Genomic DNA, 14298 nt, shown 5'->3' with positions numbered 1-14298 from the left:
GCGGGATCTCACACTTACGCAGGGCACTGGATGACAGCTGAGTGGCGCGGTTATATTGGAACCCCCATTCGTTAGTCACTAACGTACGTCGTAGTGACTGAACGAAAGGGAACGTCTCGGTTACGTGTGTAACCCTCGTTCCCTGAGGAGGGAACGGAGACGTACGTTTCCTTTGCCACGTCAGCTGTGCTGCTAGAACGCGGAGTTCAGATCTTGGCTCCGCAGCAGATACATAATGCGATGTTGCCAGCGTACTTCCTTATATACCCACGCGGTGGGGCGGAGTTATGCATGCAAATTCCGCATGCCCATGGCATTGGCACGCCATTGGGCGCTGTTAAACACCTCGAAGGTAATTGGCTTCTAGGCGAAACCCCCATTCGTTAGTCACTAACGTACGTCGTAGTGACTGAACAAAAGGGAACTATTGTTTTAACAGGGTACTAAATAATCACAAAAATGATTAATTATACAGTGAACATTTTAATATGCCTTTAAAATGGAAATTCTGCATAACACTATGCATATCAGGATATTTAAAATAAGAAAAACAAAATGGAGCCCACAATGTTTATTTAAACATTCTCCAATAGTAAAATGTTGAGGACAAAATAAACATTTAATCTCCTAAAATGGAGAAGTATGACATAACTTAAAGGGATAGTTCACCCAAATTTTTTTTTGTATATGACATTCTTCTTTCAGACAAATAAAATCTGAGTTATATTACAAAAGCCCAGGCTAATCCAAGCATTAGAATTGGATTTATAGTTGCTCTGTTTTTGAAGTCCATAAAAAGTGCATCTGTCCATCATATAACTGCTCCACGCGGCTCTGGGGTGTTAATAAAGGCCTTCTGAAGCGAATCGATGCGTTTGTGTAAGAAAAATATCCATATTTAATACTTTATCAAGTAAACTTTCGGCCGACCGCCACTAACTAACTGACTAACGCCACCAGGTCCGCTCGTCGTGATGTCACGAACACATAGTTAGTTTTTGGGTGAACTATCCCTTTAAACATTGTCCAATACAATGCTCCTCCACGCGAAATTTCTTAGGAACATACACGGCAAATAGCGAATTTTTCATTGTTTCCTCGAAAAGTCATATAGTAATTCCACACCGGCGATTTATCGGATTCCAATCGGATTTTGGAACGACGTAAAGCGTGCTGTGATTGGTCAGCTGGGCCAGTGTGTTGTGATTGGTCAACCACCACCATCACCACAAGTGCCAACACTACTAATGGCCTGGTCACCCCTTTTTTTTTTGCAAACGTCTTGGGCAGGAATTATTTAGATGAGGAATATTGTGAAGTGTACGTTCCCAGCAGAAACTACAATCGAGGCGTTTCAGAGAGTTCAGAAACACTGATATGGATAATAACTCCCTTTAGAGTGACTTTGTGTTTTGTAACTTTGAAGGCCTTTTTCATGTTCAAACAGCATCATTTTACACACTAAAGACAGTTAAAAATGTAAAAAAGCATAATATATCCTCTTTAATCGGTAAGACTTTATAACAGTTAAATTTCATGCATAATTATAAACATAATTTATAATGCTCATCAGCTGCAGATACACCCTGAAAAATGTATTTAATAATAATATATTTTAAAAAAGTACTATACACTCACCTAAAGGATTATTAGGAACACACACTAATACTGTGTTTGACCCCCTTTCGCCTTCAGAACTGCCTTAATTCTACGTGGCATTGATTCAACAAGGTGCTGAAAGCATTCTTTAGAAATGTTGGCCCATATTGATAGGAGAGCATCTTGCAGTTGATGGAGATTTGTGGGATGCACATCCAGGGCACGAAGCTCCCGTTCCACCACATCCCAAAGATGCTCTATTGGGTTGAGATCTGGTGACTGTGGGGGCCATTTTAGTCCAGTGAACTCATTGTCATGTTCAAGAAACCAGTTTGAAATGATTGGAGCTTTGTGACGGTGCATTATCCTGCTGGAAGTAGCCATCAGAGGATGGGGACATGGTGCTCATAAAGAGATGGACATGGTCAGAAACAATGCTCAGGTAGGCCGTGGCATTTAAACCATGCCCAATTGGCACTAAGGGGCCTAAAGTGTGCCAAGAAAACATCCCCCACACCATTACACCACCACCACCAGCCTGCACAGTGGTAACAAGGCATGATGGGTCCATGTTCTCATTCTGTTTACGCCAAATTCTGACTCTACCATCTGAATGTCTCAACAGAAATCGAGACTCATCAGACCAGGCAACATTTTTCCAGTCTTCAACTGTCCAATTTTGGTGAGCTTGTGCAAAATTGTCGCCTCTTTGTCCTATTTGTAGTGGAGATGAGTGGTAACCGGTGGGGTCTTCTGCTGTTGTAGCCCATCCGCCTCAAGGTTGTGTGTGTTGGGGCTTCACAAATGCTTTGCTGCAAACCTCGGTTGTAACGAGTGGTTATTTCAGTCAAAGTTGCTCTTCTATCAGCTTGAATCAGTCGGCCCATTCTCCTCTGACCTCTAGCATCAACAAGGCATTTTCGCCCACAGGACTGCCGCATACTGGATGTTTTTCCCTTTTCACACCATTCTTTGTAAACCTTGGAAATGGTTGTGCGTGAAAATCCCAGTAACTGAGCAGATTGTGAAATACTCAGACCGGCCCGTCTGGCACCAACAACCATGCCACGCTCAAAATTGCTTAAATCACCTTTCTTTCCCTTTCCGACATTCAGTGTGGAGTTCAGGAGATTGTCTTGACCAGGACCACACCCCTAAATGCATTGAAGCAACTGCCATGTGATTGATTGATTAGATAATTTCATTAATGAGAAATTGAACAGGTGTTCCTAATAATCCTTTAGGTGAGTGTATATAAAAAATAAATTAAAATATTTGTAAATGTATTTATTTATCAATGTATATCAGATGAGCATTATAAACAAGGTCCGAATTGCAGAAGTATATAACGCACAAGCCTATAGGTGATGAATACTGTAAAATCTACTGTACCAACAGTCATCTGTCTGAACACTAGCAAACAAACGATATATTTGTGTTCTCCCTGATGCAACAAACACCCTCATGGCCATATGGAGATGTAGAAGTATCCAGCACTGCAGTTTCCTCTGGGTCGAAGATCAAGCAGCTGGCTCGCCGTTACAGCCGCCTGAAGAAACTTTCTTTAAAGCTTTTCTCACGTTGCTCCATCGATCCTTCCCAGGCCTGTGATGCCTCATGCTGGGCCGTCTCCTCAGCAGGAAAGCCGACCAGCGGAGACTGGAGACCACTGATGGACACTTTCCACACCGCCTGCTTTATGTCTGAGCCAATCACGCTGGCAAGCCGGAGCTGCTCTAACGAGCCACCGCAATCCTGAAGATCCACTGGATGGATTCTTTAGCAGAACTTCATTGGGAAATTGTTGCCTTAATTAATCCAAGCTGCTAGAGTAGCCTACATATGTGTAATTTCTGCAGTCGCATTTAAAGCTGATTATTCTTGTGCAATTTAAAGAAATATTTCTATAAAATGTTTTACCAGACACTTTAATTACACAAAGGCAAGACAATGAATAGGGCAGAAATAAAGCACTAAAGGTAACCATTACTTTGAACTATTTTTGATGAATACATAGAAAAATAGAAATAAATATTTATTTGAAATTTAGATTTTTTTTTGTAACAATTTAAACATATTTACTGTCACTTTTGATCATTTTATTTTCATTGCTGAATAAAAATTGATTTATAAAAAAATTAAATTTGAGCGGAAGTGTTTATTATTATAGGACCGGCCTCACATTTATATTGAATCTTTGACTGAGAAGTATCTTTTTAAATGGCAAATTTATTTAGAAAAGACATTAATGAAATCCAGATGGCACCAATAAAATTGTGTATAGTGTTAAATGTAATGGTGTTGTGCATTATTTAAATATAATTTATTTTAAATTAAATTGAAATCTATATTCTAGTATCCTCAATTTGTACATCGCTAAAGTCACATTAAAGCATTATTGTAAGTTTCAGAATTTGCAAATGTCTGTCTTTCGGTATGAACTAGGGATGCAACAATACAGTTAGTCCATGGTTCAATACATACCTCGGTTTTTAACCACGGTTTTCGGTTCGGTTCGGTTCTGATGGCTTGTCACATCAGTTTTTTGCTATTCTATTCTTAGGCGACAGGAACAGCAGAGGTTAAGGAGAAATTTTTTAATTTTTTAATTGCAATACTCTTTCTTTAATTTACTTAAAATAATTGAAAAACCTTACTTAAACTTAAAAATTTACTTAAAAAATAACCCTTGTACACAATCCTAGTGTATTGTATAATATAAAAAAATACATATAAAGATTTACACTGGCAGCTCAGAGCTGTACAGCAGCATTTAAGTATGAAATTGAATGAATAAATGTAAAAAATAAAAGACTACATAGACTTCACTATAAAATATACACTGATTCTTATTGAAACTACTGTAATAGAGTTTTTCAGTCAAGAGCAGTGAGTGTTTTTTTCTTTGTCTTTTGTTGTTGTATTAACATTAAATGGATAGTTCACTAAAAAATGAGAAATTAATACAGGTTTGGAACAATATTAGAGTGAGTAAATAATGACATAATTTTAGAGGTGAACTGTCCCTTTAAGGACAGCGTGTTCACTATAGGCTGTGCCGCTGTCAATTTGCTTTCAAGACCTGCGTGCATCTAATATACAGACACACACCGATTTTACTTTCACTTTAGACATAACCGACTGTGTTTATGTAAACCTTGTGTGTATTTGACAGTATTAGCGCAGTAAGACGACTACTTAGTCCAGTAATCACGTGTTTGACAAACGTTCAGTGCGCGCGCCGCGCTCGGAAAACCGCATGTTAAAACCGCGCACACGCCGGCAAGGCTTTACAACGCATACAAATAATGAACTTTCGTGATTGTGAATTACTATAGTGTTCTGTGAGTATAACTCCCCCACTAACGTGTGATGTGAATGTATGTTGCGTTGTTCAGTATTGGGACAGAGGCAAATGATAGAATTGGTAGAAAAATACTTAATTAAATGCAAACCCGAAAAACCGCAATTCACAGGCGGGTATTGAACCGTGAAGGTCGTACCGAACGGTTCAATATTATATTGAGAATTTTGGCATCCTTATTATGAACATTAATGTTGTTGGCCGTCAATGTCTAATGATCTTTCCCGGTTATCCTATATCCTGTCACAAAGCTAGCAATCTCGACAAGTCCTTGTTCAAAATATTAGAGTGTATTATTGAGCCATTTAGCCCAGCTCACGTCACACAGAAAGCATTAAAACATGACCTGTAATTGTTTTAGAGCATGCATTCAGACCTTAATGGACCTGTTAGAATAAGACCTGTAGATACAGTTTCCCGCTGAGTCATTTGGATCGACAAAAATAGCGTCATCTTTTGTTCTCGCCTCACTACGGATGTTTCTTTCAGTGCTGTTCAGTCATGCATATACACGACTTGAAAAGGGAAGATAAATACTGTGTTTCCGTAACGGTTTCTCATACATGGAAAGCAATGCCCTACAGAATCAAAGCAAAGGATCAGAGCTCACTCAGGATCACACATCATTCTCACTATCTTAGTCTGGAAGTATTTCATTCTCCCGTAGACTGAGGTTTTCTCCCGTTAAAAAGAGTCAGCCATGCATGCATTGATAGTGACTTATCTTTTCCTCAAAGATTCGTGACTGAGAGAGAACTCGAGAGTTCACAAGCAACAGTGGTCCATCTATCTGGTGTACAGTACACACATCCCCATGTCTCATTTATGAGTTATAATTACAGGAGCTGTGATGTGATGAAGGAATGGGGGGGGGTTGTTAAGACGATATATAATAAATAATTAAAAATAGCATAATCTTTCATCTTGCTGTAATCACAGCTTGCATTTTGTTTATCTTCCTTAAGTAGCATCTGCTCTCTGTGACGTACTTTAATGAGACTTGATTTGTTTTCGAGTAAATTAGAGGATCTAGCATGTCTATCCACACCTATATTATGCAAATAAGAAGAGTAATGTACTGTGTATATGCAATTATTGTATTTTTTTTTGAAGCAGGGACATCTCATAAAATAAACACCACTCTATAGCAACTTTTATCACCAAAATGATTGCACTCTAAAAAATGCTGGGTTAAAAATAACCCAAGTTGGGTTGAAAATGGACTAACCCAGCGAATGGGTTGTTTTAAGCAAACATTTAACCCAACCGCTGGGTTTAAACAACCCAATTGCTGGGTTAGTCCATTTTTAACCCAACTTGGGTTGTGGTAAAAATGAGTGTGGTAAAATATGTATTATATTTATTGTACAAATATATTATTTGTGACCCTGGACCACAAAACCAGTCATAAGGTTAATAAAATAGATGTATAGATCATCTGAAATCTGAATAAATAATCTCTCCATTGATGTATGGTTTATGATAGAACAATATTTGAAAATCTGGAATCTGAGGGTGCAAAAAAATCAAAATATTGAGAAAATCTCCTTTAAAGTTGTTCAGATTGAGTCCTTGGCAATGCATATTACTACTAATAATACATTTATGATATATTTATGGTAGGACATTTATAAAATATCTTCATGGAACATGATCTTAATATCCTAATGATTTTTTGGCATAAAAGAAAAATGGATAATTTTGACCCATACAATGTATTGTTGGCTATTGCCACACATTTACGCAGGACTGGTGTTTTATGTTAAGTTGATTATTATATTATATACACTCTAAAAAAAAGGGCTCGTAATCATAGGGGAACCTTTTTTAGTGCTATATAGCACCAATTTTGGTGCTTCAGTGGTTCTTCAGCGGTTCTTCAGAGGTGCTATATAGCACCTTAGTCAAAGAACCGGTGAAGAACCTCTGAAGAACCGCTGAAGAACCTCTGAAGAACCGCTGAAGAACCACTGAAGCACCAAAATTGGTGCTATATAGCACTAAAAAAGGTTCCCCTATGATTACGAGCCAAGGACCATTTTTGGTGCAATATAGAACCTTTTTTTTTTTAGAGTGTATATTTCAAAAAGAATAATATAAAAATATTCAAATATACATATTCTCATATATAAAAATAAATAAATAGAAAAAAATCATTATTATACTTGAATTGAATTGATAAAAAGAATAACATAATATACATATTGTATTATTACTTTTATATATTAATAATTATACTTTTAAAGAGGCATAGAAAATCTTTCACAGTAAACAGTAAACCAACATTAATTTAATATTGAGAAAGTAATTGAATCACAGAAAAATTTTGTCTTTGTTAAAGTTATGAAATCATTTGTGTTATTCAGATAACAATATTTTGAGTTTCTGTTATTGAAAGGTGCAGTGTGTGAATTTTAGCGGCATCTAGTGGTGAGGTTGTGAATTGCAATCACCCACCGCTCACCCCTCCCTTTCGAAGCACATAGAGAAACTACGGTGGCCCACACAGGACAAAAATATCGTCATCAGAGAGAGCAGAGAGTGACTAGCGCTCTGTAGAGAAGTTTGTCCGTTTAGGGCCACTGTAGAAACATGACGGCACAAAATGGCGGCTTCACTGTAAGGGACCCGCGGTGTGTGTAGATAGAAACGGCTCATTCTAAGGTAATAAACACATAACGGTCTTTATACACCACTGAAAACATACACTCCAAAAAATATTTTGGTCTAAATATAAGTTTTATGTATTTGAATAACATTACAATTTTCCATCCATTTGGACTACATAGTTTTAACATAAACAAACAAATAAACTTAATGTGATTCATATTTGTCAGTCAAACGTAAATGAAATAGGTAAGTTTTATGTAATGGTACACAGAAAAATGCCCATGATAAATTAACACAGCCTAGTGCACACTACTGAGATAAAGTACCATTGAAGCAGTGTTCAAGTTAATGAGATAATTGAGTGATGGTTGAGAATAAATTATGAACACCTGATGATAATGAGCAGAATCACTGACGGAAAGAGAAACACAAGAACTACAACTGACTTCAGCCACAGCCTTAGATGAAATCAACTGAAGATAAAAGAAGACATTAAATCTCTGAAGATATCAGTAGATGAGGATTAAACAACTTCACAAACAGCATTATCAGCTTCACGCATTACTAACCAGACTGACTTTATTTCTGTAATTTCTGTTTTAATGAAAATAATAGTTTCATAGTATGGAAGTCACCATACTGGAGATCAGTGTCTGCTTTAGTTGGACTCTTGACCCTTAATTTTTTTAGGTTTAGTTTTTCTCTGGGTCCTTTAACTGTGTGTTTATAAAGCACATTTGTTATTTCAAGGGAATCCAAGAGAAAATATTATCAGGTGATGTTGGCTATTTGTTTTGGCCTGAATCACTGCTCTAATTTAGAGGCTAAATTGCTGGTTATAGACGTAATGTGGTATTAATTGTGTTGTATTCATAGTATTAGCCATGTGATTATGCAGCACAAGATACAGGACGGTTGTGTTAATTGAATAATATCCAGATAAAAAATAAAAAAAAGTGCACAAAAGGTTTTAATCTATGGCATTACTTAGACACACACGGACATCATGAATCAGCGTTTGAATCTCTACAATGGTGACAATCAAAAAAAATTAAGATAAACAGATCAACTTTGAACATAAAACAAGCAACTAAAATGTCACGACAAAAACAGCAAAAGTAAAAGCAATTAGTAAGTTTCAAAGAAAATTTGTCAATTCAGATGCATCATTTATTCATGCCGCAATGCATGCTGGGACACATGGGGGGGGGGGGGGGTTGATTGGTGGTACCCAACATGCACTGCAGCTTGAAGATTTTAATTGATTGTCACCATTGTTGAGATTCATACATTGATTCTTGATGTCTGTGTATATCTAAGCAATGCCATAGATTTAAATCCTGCATATTATTCAAATACCACAACGGTGCTGTAACTCGTGCTGTAGAATCACATGGCAACTATTATGAATAAAACAAAACTATTAACACAGTACCACAATAACCAGAGTATTAGACTCCGAATGAGATCAGTGATTTAGCCAGACGATGTCATTAACAATATAATAAATAAATATCAAACATCACCAGATATTCTCTTGGATTTCCTTGCCATAACAAATGTGCTTTATAAACACACAGTTAAAGGAGCTAGAGAAAAAAGTTACAGAGTTAAGAGCCCAACTAAAGCAGACACTGATCTCCAGCATGGTGACTTCAAACAAAACTATAAACAGAAAATTACAGAAATAAAGTCAGTCTGGTTAGTAATGCGTGAAGCTGGTAATGCTGTTTGTGGAGTTGTTTAATCCTCTTCTGCCAAGATCTTCAGATTTAATGTCTTCTTTTATCTTCAGTTGATTTCATCTAAGGCTGTGGCTGAAGTCAGTTGTAGTTCTTGTGTTTCTCTTTCCGTCAGTGATTCTGCTCATTATCATCAGGTGTTCATCATTAATTCGCAATCATCACTCAATTATCTCATTAACTTGAACACTGCTTCAATGGTACTTTATCTCAGTAGTGTGCACTAGGCTGTGTTAATTTATCATGGGCATTTTTCTGTGTACCATTACATAAAACTTACCTATTTCATTTATGTTTGACTGACAAATATGAATCACATTAAGTTTATTTGTTTGTTTATGTTAAAACTGTGTAGTCCAAATGGATGGAAAATTGTAATGTAATTCAAATACATAAAACTTATATTTAGACCAAAATATTTTTTTGAGTGTAGTTATGCATATTATATTGCATTTCTGTATCATAAATACTACACACTGCACCTTTAAACCAATTTAACTCAAGTTTTTAATTTCGATGAACTTAACATTTTAGATCAACATTTTAAATATACTTTTACAGAGGCATAGAAAATCTTTCACAGTAAACCAATATTAATTTAATATTGAGAAAATAATAGTCTTTGATAAAGTTATGAAATCATCTGAAGCTAAACACGTTTTAGTGGCGCAGTTTACTGCAAAAATAAAGTAGCTGAAATGACGTCTTGGTGGGAAAGTGTGTTGTTTTTACACACAGTAATGACAGACGATGCAGTCCACAAGCGGTCTAATGTGATTACGACACTTAAAAGAGAAACCATCTGCCCTAGAAAGAGAGACCAAGCTGTTTTCGAATCTATTTTCCGGCATTGGTTTTCTTGAATCCATGTGCCTGCGCTGTGTAAGTGTCCATGCTGTGCACTCGCGTTTGGCCTTGGCTCGCTGTCGATCTGCTGGTGCAGAGAGTGTGTGTCTGTCAGAAACCATTTGCATTCTCTGAAGGACAGACCAGACAGCAACTCTTGAAACCCTGACACCTGAAATGTCAATGAAAACCTTTCAGTAATAATGATACAGGAACATGAGAAGCTCTTCACTTGACATGCAAGCTGGAGTAGCTGTTGTAGTAATGATTGCTTTTCTTGAAATCACCACCACTATTACACGAACAACAAGATCACAGGTCTCAGGGTGCGCTGAGCTAGATCTGCAAGCAGGAATGAGGCTGTCAGGCGTGTCTCAATAGACCCTGATGTTCCCGAGGGATACTGTACAAACAGCTCCAGCTTGTAACCTGACATGTCTTATTAATACGAAATAAATAAATGCAGCCTGTAAACATGCAAGAAGGTTGTATCAAGTAGCCTACAACTTTAAAGGGATAGTTCGCCCAAAAATTAGCACATCATTTACTCACCCTCAAGTCATCCTAGGTGTGAATGACATTCTTCTTCCAGACGAATAAAATCTGAGTTATATTACACAAGTCCAGGCTAATCCAAGCATTAGAATTTTGAAGTCCATAAAAAGTGCATCTGTCCATCATATAACTGCTCCACGCGGCTCTGGGGTGTTAATGAAGGCCTTCTGAAGCGAATCGATGCGTTTGTGTAAGAAAAATATCAATTTTTAAAACTTTATCAAGTTAACTTTCGGCCGACCGCCTTTTGTGGAAAAGTGTTGAATGTTGAAATTGAAACTCAAGATGTGTTCGTGACGTCATGACGAGCGGACCTGAGCGTTAGTCTTTCCATCTGGAACTTTCAACAATTTTTCCATAAATTGAACAGGGAAGGCAGTCGGCCGAAAGTTTACTTGATAAAGTTTTAAATATGGATATTTTTCTTACACAAATGCATCGATTCGCTTCAGAAGGCCTTTATTAACACCCCAGAGCCGCGTGGAGCAGTTATATGACGGACAGATGCACTTTTTATGGACTTCAAAAACAGAGCAACTATGAATCCAATTCTAATGCTTGGATTAGCCTGGGATTTTGTAATATAACATTTATTTGTCTGAAAGAAGAATGTCATACACACCTCGGATGACTTGAGGGTGAGTAAATCATGGGCTTATTTTCATTTTTTGGTGAACTGTCCCTTTAAGTACCCTTCGATATTACAGAACCCTTTTAGACTTTGATGCCCTTTTCGTATATATTTGTGTTATTTTGCCACATTTTCTGTAGTCACGTGATAAAATTTTATCCAGCTATGACCACTTATGCTTCCTAGGTATATGGGAATGAAAAAAAGGGTCTATTGCGTGAATATGGAAAATGATAAATATGATCGCTCAGTGCTTCAGCGTGAAATAGATGCTCAGCTCCTCGTTATGCTCCTGTCGTTTTAAAAACACGCCGCTCACATTGAAAACAATTGAGAAAATACGCTAGCCTCAGGAAAAAGTCTTTAAAAACACTTAAAGACGTGTTGACGCGTCAACCGTAGGGCTGGGTATCGATTCAGATGTTCGAATTCTATTCGATTTATGGGGGAATAAAAAATTTATTCATGGCCTTTGAGAATCGATGTTGAATCAACCACATTTTAAAAAACGATCAATCGAAAAATCGATTTTTTTGCCCAGCCCTATTCGACTGAAGTGTTTTTATTTGGTGCTTTTTATTCATTCGTGAATTTGAAGCGAATTCGCGTCTGACGCCCGAGTTGAAAATTCGTCTATTTGCGCCACGTTAACCAATCAGGAGCCTGCTCGCTGCTGTCACGTGATGAAGTGAAGTGATGAGAAACCCCTGCATAATTTAAAAATACTACTGTTATTGCGTCACAACATTTAGTTTTAAGACTTTTTCAGGTGAGAATGTAGTTTAAAGCTCAAAACTGTGGTTTATTTAGCGTCTCTCTTGGTTGTGAGCTCCAGTGGAACAGCGGCGCTCAGCGCTCATTAACCCCAGCAAGAGCAGCCTTTCCTCGGCCAGTCCTTCTGCCTTCTGCTGCTGGCTCTGATGTCCTGTAGTGGTTAAACATGAGCTATAATTCATCTTGTGTAGATCGAACGGCCGATCTTTGGTGTCATGAATCTATAATTAGTTGTCTGCCAAATCGTTTTGACCGAGGGCAAAGTGAAGTTTCATGACTTTATTTTTTAGGATATTTAAATATACATGCAGTGAAGATAATGTTGGAGTTGCCTGGACCACATTTGTGTGGCTATTAATGTTTAATATATATTTTTAATGAAAATGAAAAGAGGCAGAGTGGTGTTTCATGACATATTTCTCCTGGAGCGCCTTGAACGCGCGTCTATTTCGCCTCAAGTGCTAGATTTATACGCGCGTCCAATTCTCTGTGAACGTGCGAATGGATTCAAAATGTTCAAGTGTCCAACTAGACGCTCTATTCGCGTTTGCACGAGGAATATATTCCGCCCCCAGTATTACCCCTATATATGAGTCTTTGATTATATCATTCAAAAAGTTTAGATAGCAATAGCAATACCTTGACTTTTTTTTACAGACTCAAATATATAATTTGAGCCCTAATAACACAAGTCCATTCCTGGCATATCTAGTCCACGCTGAAGATCTTGTGACTTTACAGTTTGATACTGGTTTTAATAAGATTAGCCTTGCCTCTTTCTATTGTCATAGGAAGTGTTTCTGACAGCTAAACAAGATGTCAACAGAGAGAGTAGAGCTGGTTGTTAGGCCTTATACGGCGATGTTTGGGCTCTTCAAAACATGTTAGCATCATTCATATTTGATGAGCACAGCGCTTTCATGAAGAAAAAAACAAGACGGCGTAGATGATGAAATCTACTGTCTGTGGTGAAAGCATATGATGTGGAGAAAGACAGGCAGTGTTTCAAGAAGTGTGAGAGGCACTTCAGGAAATATTCTCAAGTCATAACTCCTGTTCATTACTCTTTCCCTCTCGAGCAATCTCCAAACGCGAAGAGAGCCGTCAGTATATTCAGAAGGAACTCATTCGGACGATATTTAGTGCATTCAGCAAAAAGTCCTGAGCTCACTCATGTTGAACTTTTACTGCAGGTGTCTTTCCTGCATTTATGAAAATTTCATATGCAATGATTTTCACTGCAATGCATATGAATGTCTGGTGTTAAGCCTCATGTTCTGTTTGGACTGCTTTAAAAACTTCCGAAATGATGATTTAATGATACATGCCTACTGGGTTTTGATTAAGTCAGTAATTGTACACATACATTATTGGGGTCTCTGGGAGCACATAAAGACAAACAAGCACCGACAGTAAATGTTTGCATGAATAATAATCTAATTTACTGTATTACTATAAATATGCTGAGGCTAGAAAAGCAAAACCCTTTATAATTATTAATAACACCCAACTCCTTCGCTTTAGAGCCGTAGGAAACCACTGATATCATCACAAATCATTCAAGGACAACCCAACACAGAACAGCTCTTGACTTGAGAAGCTTTAATATAAAAGAGATGGAAATAAAAGATAAACAGTGCCATTAGGAGACAATCTGAGGGGTTTGTTGATGTGGTGATGTCTTCAGAAAACCTACAATTTCCAATAAATAAATAAATAAATAGCCATGATTGTACTGCATTATGGGATCCTAGACTAATGGAATAACCATAAGCTTATGCAGTTGAATCATTTAATTGGACAAAACTATTAATACATGAATTTAATATTCATAATTGTGGTAAGCTGAGTGGTTGTTGTTTTCGCTTGTTACAGTGCAGGTATTATTTTTATTTATTTAATGAAATTCATAAATAAAATAATGAATGAACGAACACACACATACATACACACATTAAAAAAATGAGAATTGCACAGGCAAATACATGCATTTTTGGATCATTTCATGCAGTATATCTCTGATATTCATCAAAATATTTTTCATCAGGTGCTTTTCATTTAATCTGAGAGACTGCATAGAAATGCATGTCTTGAGTTGTTCCTTTAATTAAAGGAAATTAACATTCAAAACTAATTCATGACCTATTTTCTCTCAGTTGAAAAGAAGCATAAGGCAA

This window comes from Gobio gobio (genome assembly GCF_949357685.1).
Source record: "Gobio gobio genome assembly, chromosome: 6".
Taxonomy (NCBI): domain Eukaryota; kingdom Metazoa; phylum Chordata; class Actinopteri; order Cypriniformes; family Gobionidae; genus Gobio; species Gobio gobio.
This window is presented reverse-complemented; position numbering follows the sequence as displayed.